Consider the following 10,971-nt stretch of genomic DNA (forward strand, 5'->3'; position numbering starts at 1 on the left):
CAGCCTGTGCTCTGGTCCCATAACTTCTTTTTTTTCTCTGACACACTGAACCAGCTTGGAAGTAGAGGGAAATTAATGTTCATAGAGCTATTCTTACCATTAAAATTAGGGTATGACAGACAATAAATAAATGTAGTCAATTTCAAAATGCATTATCTAAGCTCCCATAGAGACGGCCAACCTAATAATATACTTTGTGTTGGCTTTTTCTCATTTCTTGTTTTATTCTTCTGGTTCCTTTCTCCTTCCCTGGGATCATTTCACAATAAACTACCTTCATGCCAGCTCCACATTCATGCTCTGCTTCCAGGGGAACACAAGCTAGGGCACAGTAGGAAGTTAGGTTATAGTTAAAAAATGATAATAGATAAAAAGTATTATGTACTCACTATGTGCTAAACACTAAGATTTCTACATACATTAACATATTTAAATCTAACAACAATCCCATTTTCTATATGAGAAAACTGAAGCAGGAAAAGATAGTAAGTGGGTAGGAAAGTGGTCAACACTGACAAATGCTACTAAAAATTATGAAATTCAGAGGAATTTACACATAGGCTATTATTGATGAAATTTATGAAAGACTTCAGTGGAGTAATGGGAATAGAATCCAGATTTGAGGAAATTTTTTAACCTTAACTGAAGATCAGTCCTCAATTGTGCAGAAATATGAACATCATAACCCTTGGAAAAATAGCAAGAAATACTGTGGTGGATAAGCTTGGATACACTGAACAAAGCCTTCATATCCACTCAGATTCTAAACTTCTCTAAATCTCTTCCACACAGTGAATTTAATATCAAGAATTTGAGTTCTCAATATCAAATTTTAGTAAAGGAATTTTTTTCTGGGACTTCCAAATATATGGGTACTGTAGTTGAGTAAAATGAAACAATAATAAAATGTGTTATTGATGTAGGAGAAGTAGGATTCAATACAGTAGTGGTTAGAAGAAATCCAAATATATTCTAGCCAACTTTGACGAACTTACCCCCATTTATCATGATTGAACATTTGTATCCAGAGTGAATTCACCAAATATTTCGTATTTTGGTTTTGTTTGCAGTAATGCTGGATTGTATACTATTGTTTCTCCACAAATGCTTAAGAAAAAATAATAAAAGAACATGGAGTCCAAAAAAGGACTATTGATTTGAAAAAATTTTAAAAATCTATTTAACATTTGTCATTCTTTTGCTATTCACAGGCCCCATTTTTGGTCATTGGTAAACTTCAAGACTTCAGATTTCTGGCAAATGAACATGTATCATGTTCCTAATGAATTTTCAAGGTCATGTTTATTAATGATCTTTTCCTGCTGTTTAATTCAATATGGTAGTGATAAGCTACATAGTTCAAAATGCAACAAGTTCTAAACACTCAGTCTCAAAATCTTGGCCCCTTGTTTTGGCTCTAACAATGCAAAGTTCAGATGTGAAAGTCGGCCAGCATGTTCAAATAAAAATCTCAATAAATTAGACAGCAGTTGATGTTCTTAGTAGACTCATTGCAGTTAGCATCTACCCACCATCTCTGTTGGGATGGCGCTCCAGCTAATATTCTCATCTTAACAAGTGCTGTCATTTATCAGGTGTTCACTACATTAAAATTAAACTAAGCTCGAAAAAATGAAAGCAAAATTTCATAGGATGTCTGTATACTCTAGAAATAAGAAGATGCTTTGCAGGAATAAATATGTGCTGGCAACACATCTCTTCTATTTCAAGGACAAAATTGAAACCATATTTCCACAGGGTGCAAACATTGATTGCTATATGTTCTTATAAACATAGAACTAAAAACAGTACTGCACCATCCTCTTGATTCCCTCTTTACTTTTATGTGAAGTCCAAAAATGTATCAGTTAAAGGAGGCTTCTGAATTCAATTCAGAACACAGACAAGGATTCATATGTCAAGAGTAGAAGCAGAGCATACTTTAGGTAAGAGTAAAAACAAACAAAACACAGTTGTGTTTAATTTGAAAGGTTCAAAACTATTATTCACTAATAGGTATAAAAAGAATAAGCACAAATTATAGATTATCTCAAAGTTTCATTTAAAGTGTGAGTTTTGTCCTTTCATTTTTCTTCCTCCCTCCACAAATGGTCAGGCCTGGTCATTCAGTCCCATGCAGCCAAATTACTTCATAATCCCTCTCTACTTAATTCCCTTCAGAAGCCTTATCATCACCTGCAAGGCACTGTATTGTTTAACTCCTACCATCCTTTGAAGCCTCATCTTTTGCTACCCCTTCTTTCTCTAATAAGCCCCAGCCACACTGAATTTCTTTCAGTTCCAAATGCTTGGGGGTGTTTCCTTTTAGGACATGAGCATGTTACTCCCTCTGTCTGAAAGACTATTTCCATTAGAGTTCACCTGGCTAATTTGCATGCATTGGTCAGATTTCAGTTTTTATGTCACTTGATCTACAGAGATGACCCTCCCCCATTATGTCTGTCTCAAGAATCTGTTACCAAAGTTCCTGTGCCCAACACACAGCGAGCCCAAATATCAAAACATCGGAGTTTGGAACAGAGAACGGTTTATTAGAGGGCCAAGCAAGAAGAATGGGTGGCTCATGCCAAAAAAAAACAAAAAAAAAAAAAACAAAAAAAACCCAAACCTGAACTCCCAGATAGTTTTCTGGGGAAAGTTTTTATAGGCAAAATTTGGAGTGAGGGCTGCAGGGTGTATGGCTTTCTTCTGATAGACTGGTGGTGAGATTACAGGGAGATGCTCCAGGAATCTTGTACTCAGCCTGAAGTTGCTATCCTCCACCTAGGTGGAGGCCTTAGCTTCTGCAGAACTCAAAGATATTATTATATATATTCTTTAAGAAGGAACCAGGACCCTGCCCCAGGACCCCAAGGCTGTACCATTGCTTCTTGACTGCTCCTACTTTGTTTCTGCATTCTCTCCTTTCCCAGATTAGCAACTGTTTGAATCTGCTCTTTGAAACTCAGGGAAGGTCTAGGAGGCTGAATGAAGCTTACCTCCTACAAACCAGAAATCGTGGACACAGAAAAGCTTTGTACTTGGGAGCTCCAAAGGGTCCTGCTCAGTTTTAAATCCCATCGTTCATTATATCTTTTACATTACTTATGATTAGAGCCAAATCATTATTTTATTGTTTGAGTATGGTTTCTTAAAAACTGATGTCTTATCTGTCTTGATGGTCAGTAGGTCCTAAGTACCAGAAATAGTGTTCTAATCATTTAAGTGCATGACAAACTATTTGGAAGGGAAGGAAAGTAGGTAGAGAAGAAGAGAGAGAGGGATAAAGAGAGGAAGAGAAAGAAGACAAGAAAGGAGGAGGAAAAGAAAGGAAGCGAGAAAAGGAGGAAGAAGAAAATGGAGGAAAAATTGAGTGTCTGTTAGCCAAGTTCTGTTATGTGAAACTAGAGGGCAATTATAAAATGTTATTTACAAAAATTTAATCACTAACTGGAAAATCACGTTTAAAGCAAGTGTCAAGAGTCCAGGGAAGAAAAATCAGAAAAGTTGAACTCAAATAGCAGCCAGTGGGAGTATAGAATGTGATGGTTAGTTTTATGTGTCAACTTGAATTAAATGTTATTTCTGGGTGTGTATATAAGGGTATTTCTGGATGGGATTAGCATTTGAATTAGTGAACTCAGTAAATTCATTTGCTCTTCCCAGTGTTGGATGGGCATCATCCAATCCATTAAGGGCCTGAATAGAACAAAAAATAGTGGAAGGAAGAATTTCTCCTTTTTGTTTCCTGCTTGCCGTCTTGAGTTGGGACATCTCATCTCTGGCTCTCAGACTAGGATATAAACCATTGGTTCCTCTGGTTCTCAGGCCTTTTGACATGGACTGAATTATACCACTGGCTTCTTGGGTCTTCAGCTTATAGATGGATGAGCTCCATAATCACATGAGCCAATTCCTTATAATGAATGAATGAATGAATGAATGAATACACATACATACATATGTGTCCTATGGTTTCTATTTCTCTGGAGAACCCTGACTAATACCTAAAGGTAGAATCCAGGGATGAGGAGAACAAGAAAGGGCCAGTGTCTGCAAAGAAGATTTTACACACTGTCTGAAATGTTTTTATTTGTATGATAAATTTGGTCTATAAAGAGGCCTACATAAAATAACTTTAGGCCATTTGTTTCCGTTGGGATTTTTTTTTTTTTTAGATTTAAAAAAAATTTTAATTAAAGTATAGTTGATTTACAGTATGTGTCAATTTCTGCTGTACAGAAAAGTGACCCTGTCATACATCTATACACACTCTCTTTCTCATATTATCTTTCATCATGTTTCATCACAAGTGATTGGACATAGTTCTCTGTGCTGTACAGCAGAACCCACTGTCTATCCATTCTAAAAGTAACAGTTTTCATCTGTTAACCCCCAACTCCCAGTCCATCCCCCTCTCCCTTGGCAAACATAAGTCTGCTGTCCTTATCTGTGAGTCCACTTCCATTCTGTAGATAGGTTCATTTGTATCACATTTTAGATTACACATATAAGTAATATCATATGGTCTTCGTCCTTCTGAATTACTTCTCTTAATATGAGAATCTCTAGTTGCATCCATGTTGCTGCAAATGCCATTATTTTGTTCTTTTTTATGGCTGAGTAGTATTCCATTGGAAACATGTACCCCATCTTTTTAATCTGTCCATCTGTTGATGGACAGGGAGGTTGTTTCCATGTATTGGCTATTGTGAACAGTGTTGCTATGAACATACTGGTTGTACAAATGTTTCTGAATTATAGTTTTGTCTGGATATATGCCCAAGAGTGGGATTGCTGGATCATATGGCTTTATGTTCAGTTTTTTGAGGAACTACCATACTGTTTTCCAGAGTGGTTTTACCAATCCATCTGGATTTTGATTCTGGCCAACCTTGAAAATTTGGTCAATATGTTCTCTGCCTGATTGTTTGTCAAATATTAGACATGTGAATTTTACCTTCCAGTAAGGAAAACAAGTTTTTAAATTAAATTATATAGAGCCAGCAAAATGGTCAATGAGGTTGGAACTGAGCAGGACCCTGTGGAGCCCCCAGGGACAAAATCTTTCTGTGTCCCCCATTTCTCGTTTGTAGGAAATAGGTTTCCTTCAGCCTCCTAGACCTTCCTGAATACCAAAGAACAAATTCAAACAGTTGCTAATCAAGGAAGTAAGAGAATGCAGATACAAAAGAGGAACAATTAAGAAACAACAGTGCAAGGATCAAAGCAGGATACTGGTTCCTCCTCAAGGGTTATGCATAACAGTATCTTTGAGTTCTTCTGCGGGAAGTAAGGCCCCCACCCAGGTGAAGGGTGGCAGCTTGAGGCTGAGCACAGGTTTTCCTAGCTCTGTTACCACACCACCAACCAATCAGAAGAAAGTCACACATCCTGTAGCCCTCACCCCAAATTTTGCCTATAAGAACTTTTCCTAGAAAACCATTGAGGATTTGGGGTTTGGGTCTTTTTTTTTTTTTTTTTTTTTTTTTTTTGTCTTTTTAGGGCCACACCTATGGCCTACAGCAATTCCCAGGCTAGAGGTTGAATCTGAGCTATAGCTGCTGGCCTACTCCACAGCCACAGCAATGCAGGATCCGAGCCACATCTGTGACCTACACCACAGCTCATGGCAGTGCCGGATCCTTAACCCACTGAGCAAGGCCAGGAATCGAACCCGTGTCTTCATGAATACTTGTCGGGTTTATTAACCACTGAGCCATGACGGAAACGCCTGGATTTTTTTTTTTTTTTTTAAAACATGAGCCATTCATTCTCCTTGCTGGCCCTGTGATAAATCTTTCTCCACTCGAAACTCCAATATTTTGGTTGGTTTGGCTTCATTGTGCATCAGGCATATGAACTTTTGTTCAATAACAAGGTTTTGGAGTTCCCGTCGTGGCGCAGTGGTTAACGAATCTGACTGGGAACCATGAGGTGGTGGGTTCCATCCCTGCCCTTGCTCAGTGGGTTAGGGATCCGCGGTGCCATGAGCTGTGGTGTAGGTCGCAGAAGCAGCTCAGATCCCGCGTTGCTGTGACTCTGGCATAGGCCGGTGGCTATGGCTCCAATTAGACCCCTAGCCTGGGAACCTCCATATGCCGTGGGAGCGGCCCAAGAAATGGCAAAAAGACAAAAAAAAAACAACAAAAAACCAAGTTTTTATTCCCTCTATTTATTAAATTGGTGTTATACAGATAACACTTACACTTGATTTTTACGAAAAGTGAATGTTATTGAAGTGTAATATTGCTGATTACTTTGTATAGAATTAATAAATATATTTAATGTATATTTACCACTCTTAAAATCTTTTCCTCTTTTTAAAAACTTTTTCCCAGTCATCCAGTTGGACTTAGAAGGTTCAAATAGGAAGATTCAACCTGGAAGAGTAAAAAACTAATTTTGATTTGCTAGAAGTTAGTAGTTAGAAAAACTGTAACAAATACTTTAACAAAAGTTCATCATGTATGAAACTAAAAGCTGATTCTTTGAAAAGATCAACCAAATTGATAAACCCTTAGCCAAACTAATCAAGAAAAAAAGAGAGAGGACTCAAATCAATAAAATTAGAAATGAAAAAGGAGAGGTAACAAAGGACATCACAGAAATACAAAGGATCATAAGAGACTACTATATGCAACTATATGCCAATAAAACAGAAAACCTAGAAGAAATGGACAAATTCTTAGAAAAGTACAATCTTCCAAGACTAAACCAAGATGAAATAGAAAAGATGAATGGACCAATCACAAACACTGAAATTGAAACTGTGATTAAAATACTTCCAACAAACAAAAGTCCAGGACCAGATGGCTTCACAGGCGAATTCTATCAAACATTTAGAGAAGAGCTAACACCTCTCCTTCTGAAACTATTCTCAAAAACTGCAGAGGAAGGGACACTCCCAAACTCATTCTATAAGGCCACCATCACCCTGAAACCAAAACAAGACAAAGATACCACAAAAAAAGAGAAAATTTTAGGCCAATTTCACTGATGAACATAGATGCAAAAATCCTCAACAAAATACTAGCAAACTGAATCCAACAATACATTAAAAGGATTGTACATCATGATCAAGTAGAATTTATCCTAGGGATGCAAGGATTCTTCAGTATCCACAAATCAATCAGTGTGATATACCACATTAACAAACTGATGAATTAAAAACTGTATGATCCTCTCAATGGATGCAGAAAAAGCCTTTGACAAAATCCAACACCCATTTCTGATAAAAAACCCTTCAGAAAGTGGGCATAGAGGGAACCTACCTCAACATAATAAAGTCCATATATGACAAACCCACAGGAACATCATTCTCAATGGTGAAAAGCTGAAAGAATTCCCACTGAGATCAGGAACAAGACAAGGATGTCCACTCTTGCCACTACTATTCAACATAGTTTTTGGAAGTCCTAGTCATGGTAATCAGAGAAGTAAAAGAGATAAAAGGAATCCAAATTGGAAAGGAAGAAGTAAAACTATCACTATTTGCAGATGACATGATACTATACCTAGAGAATCCTAAAGACTCTACCAGAAAACTGTTAGAGCTCATCCATGAATTTGGCAAAGTCACATGATACAAAATTAATACACAGAAATCGACTGCATTTCTATATACTAACAATGAAAGATCAGAAAGAGAAATTAGGGAAGCAATCTCCTTTACCATCACATCAAAAACAATAAAATACTTAGGAATAAACCTACCTAAGGAGACAAAAGACCTGTACTCTGAAAACTATTAAGATACTGATGAAAGAAATCAAAGATGACACAAATAGATGGAAGGACATACCATGCTCTTGGATTGGACAAGTTAATGTTATCAAAATGACTATACTACCCAAGGCAATCTACAGATTCAATGCAATCCCTATCAAATTACCAAGGACACTGGTAACAGAACTCAAACAAAATATTTTTAATTTGTTTGGAAGCACAACAGACCCAGAATAGCCAAAGCCCATCCTGAAAAAGAAAAAATGGAGGTGGAGGAATCAGGCTCCCTAACTTCAGACTATACTCCAAAGCAACAGTCATCGAAACCATATGGTACTGGCACAAAGACAGAAATATGGATCAGTGGAACAGGATAAAAAGCCCAGAATTAAACCCATGCACCTACAGTCAACTAATCTATGACAAAGGAGGCAAGAATATTCAATGGAGAAAAGACAGCCCGTTCAATAAATGGTGCTGGGAAAACTGGACAGTCACATGTAAAAGAATGCGATTAGAATACTTCCTAACACCATACACAAAAATAAACTCAAAATGGATTAAAGACCTAGATATAAGACCAGATACTATAAAACTCTTAGAGGAAAACATAGGCCAAACACTCTGACAGAAACCACAGCAACATCTTCTCAGATCCACTTCTTAGAGTAATGACAGTAAAAACAAAAATTAAAAAATGGGACTTAATTAAACTTAAAAGTTTCTGCACAGCAAAGGAAACCCTAAACAACACGAAAAGACAACCCACAGAATGGGAGAAAATCTTTGCAAATGAATTGACTGACAAGGGATCAATCTCCAAAATTTATAAACACGTTCTGCAGCTCAATGTCAAAAAAACAAACAACCCCATCAAAAAATGGGCAGAAGATCTCAACAGACAATTCTCCAAAGAAGACATACAGATGGCCAAAAAACACATGAAAAGATGTTCAAATCACTCATTATTAGAGAAATGCAAATCAAAACCATTATGAGCTTCCACCTTACACTGGCCAGAATAGCCATCATCAAAAAGTCTACAAACAGTAAGTGCTGGAGAAAGTGTGGAGAAAAAGGAACCCTATCACACAGTTGGTGGGAATGTAAATTTGTGCAACTACTGTGGAAAACAGTATGGCAATTCCTCAGAAAACTGAAAATAGAATTACCATTTGATCTAGCAACCCCACTCCTGGGCATCTATCCAGAGAAAACCATGACTTGAAAAAACATGTACTCCAATTTCATTATAGCACTATATGCAATAGCCAAGACGTGCAAACAACCTAAATGTCCATCAACAGAGGAGTGGATCAAGAGGATGTGGTACATATACACAATGGAATATTACTCAGCCTTAAAAGGAATGAAATACCAGCATTTTTAGCAACATGGATGGACTTAGAAATTATCATGCTAAGTGAAATCAGCCATACAGTGAGACACCAACATCAAATGCTATCACTTACATGTGGAATCTGAAAAAAGGACACAATGAACTTCTTAGAATAGATACTGACTCACAGACTTTGAAAAACTTAAGGTTTCCAAATGAGACAGGTTGGGGGATACACTGAGAGTTTGGGATGGAAATGCTATAAAATTTGGTTGTAATGATTGTTGTATACCTATAAATATAATAAAATTCATTAAGTAATAAATGAAATAAAATAAAAATTGAAAAAAAAGTTCATGTCTACATTTTAAAATTTTATCACTTATAAAAAGCACCATCTTCGAAGTGTCATTGTAATATAATTGGCACCATGATAGTATTCGAAATGTTCTATTGAATAAGACACACTAAAGAAAATTATTAATGCCTATAAAGCCTAAAAAATGTTTTTTCATTATGTGTATGTTTTTTTATTTACAGTTTCACACCACTTTTCAAAACTAGATTTCTCCCTTTCATGAATCAAGCATGTTCTGTGATATGTCATTTCTTCTTTTCCTTTGTAACTTTAAGCATTAAAGGAAGAAGCTGTGAGCAAGTCTTCTAATCATCTTTTTGAAAGCTGAGTTAATATTTCTGATACAACCACTCCAAGATGCTGAAAAGGGGGAGCTAGAATCTTGGTGCCACAGGCCACAGGTCACACCCCAGGAAGAAAAAAAGGGCCTCATTTGTCCTTTTTAAAAATATTTTTTAAATTTGAAGTATATACTCAGCCCTAAAAAAAGAACGAAATAATGCCATTTGCAGCAACATGGATGGAACTAGAGACTCTCACACTGAGTGAGGTAAGTCAGAAAGAGAAAGACAAATACCATATGACATCACATATCTGGAACCTAATATATGGCACAAATGAACCTTTCCACAGAAAAGAAAATCATGGACTTGGAGAATAGACTTGCCAAGGGGGAGGGGGAGGGAGTGGGATGGATTGGGAACTTGGGGTTAATAGATGCAGACTATTGCCTTTGGAATGGATAAGCAATGAGATCCTGCTGTGTAGCACTGGGAACTATGTCTGGTCACTTATGATGGAGCATGGTAATGTGAGAAAAAAGAATGTATACATGTATATGTAACTTGGTCACCATGCTGTGCAGTAAAAAACTGACAGAACACTGTAAACCAGCTATAAAGAAGAAAATAAAAAACATTATAATAAATAAAAATAAAAAAGGAAAAAATAAAAGTTGAAGTATAGTTGTATAATATTATATAAGTTTACAGGTATACAATACAGTGATTCCCAATTTTCAAAAGTTATACTCCAGGTATCATTATTATAAAATATTGGCTATCTTCCCAGTGTTGTATAACATATATTTGTAACTTATTTTATACCTAATAGTTTGTACCACTCACTTACTTACCCTTATATTGCCTCTACCTCCTTCCATCTCCCCATTGATAACCACTAGTTTGTTCTCTATATCTGTGAGTCGGCTTCTTTTTTTGTTATATTCACTAGCTGGTTGTATTTTTTAGATTCTAACTATGTGATATTATCATTTGTTCTTTATTTTTGTTCATTGGCCATATGTAGAACATTCTAGAGTGTTAACTTAGGGAAAGGACACTTCTTATCTAGGTCTGAGGTGTTACTTGGGGACACCCCTGGCAAGCCAACATAGATGATCTAAAACTTCTTAAACAACCCCGTCAGACAACCTGCCTGGCTAAGAATGCTCTGGGAGTTGATGCTAAACTGGGAGTTCATTATCATATAAACTTGAACCAAATGCATTTTTCTGCAGGGAATCAATCTGTTAATGTCCCCAATA

At 36.6% G+C, this 10,971-nt stretch overlaps 1 long non-coding RNA gene across 6 annotated transcripts in view; it reads left to right on the plus strand.

Moving 5' to 3' along the window:
* Positions 1-9,719, plus strand: part of LOC106508854 (uncharacterized) — a 32,960-nt gene extending 23,241 nt beyond the window's left edge. Inside the window, exon 6 of one of the 6 annotated variants that reach the window (XR_002343016.2) lies at positions 6,342-9,719. This is a non-coding gene — a long non-coding RNA (uncharacterized LOC106508854). Of the gene's footprint in view, positions 1-1,211; positions 3,344-6,341 lie in introns of those variants that run through there. The other 5 variants (XR_014804152.1, XR_001305930.3, XR_014804155.1 and 2 more) reach the window with 5 other exon arrangements.
* The last annotated feature ends 1,252 nt before the right edge of the window (positions 9,720-10,971 follow it).

Source organism: Sus scrofa, chromosome 1 (genome assembly GCF_054392235.1).
Source record: "Sus scrofa isolate SSC_HxYL_T2T_F1_AM1 chromosome 1, Sscrofa_HxYL_maternal_Yorkshire_Landrace_v2.0, whole genome shotgun sequence".
NCBI classification, from domain to species: domain Eukaryota; kingdom Metazoa; phylum Chordata; class Mammalia; order Artiodactyla; family Suidae; genus Sus; species Sus scrofa.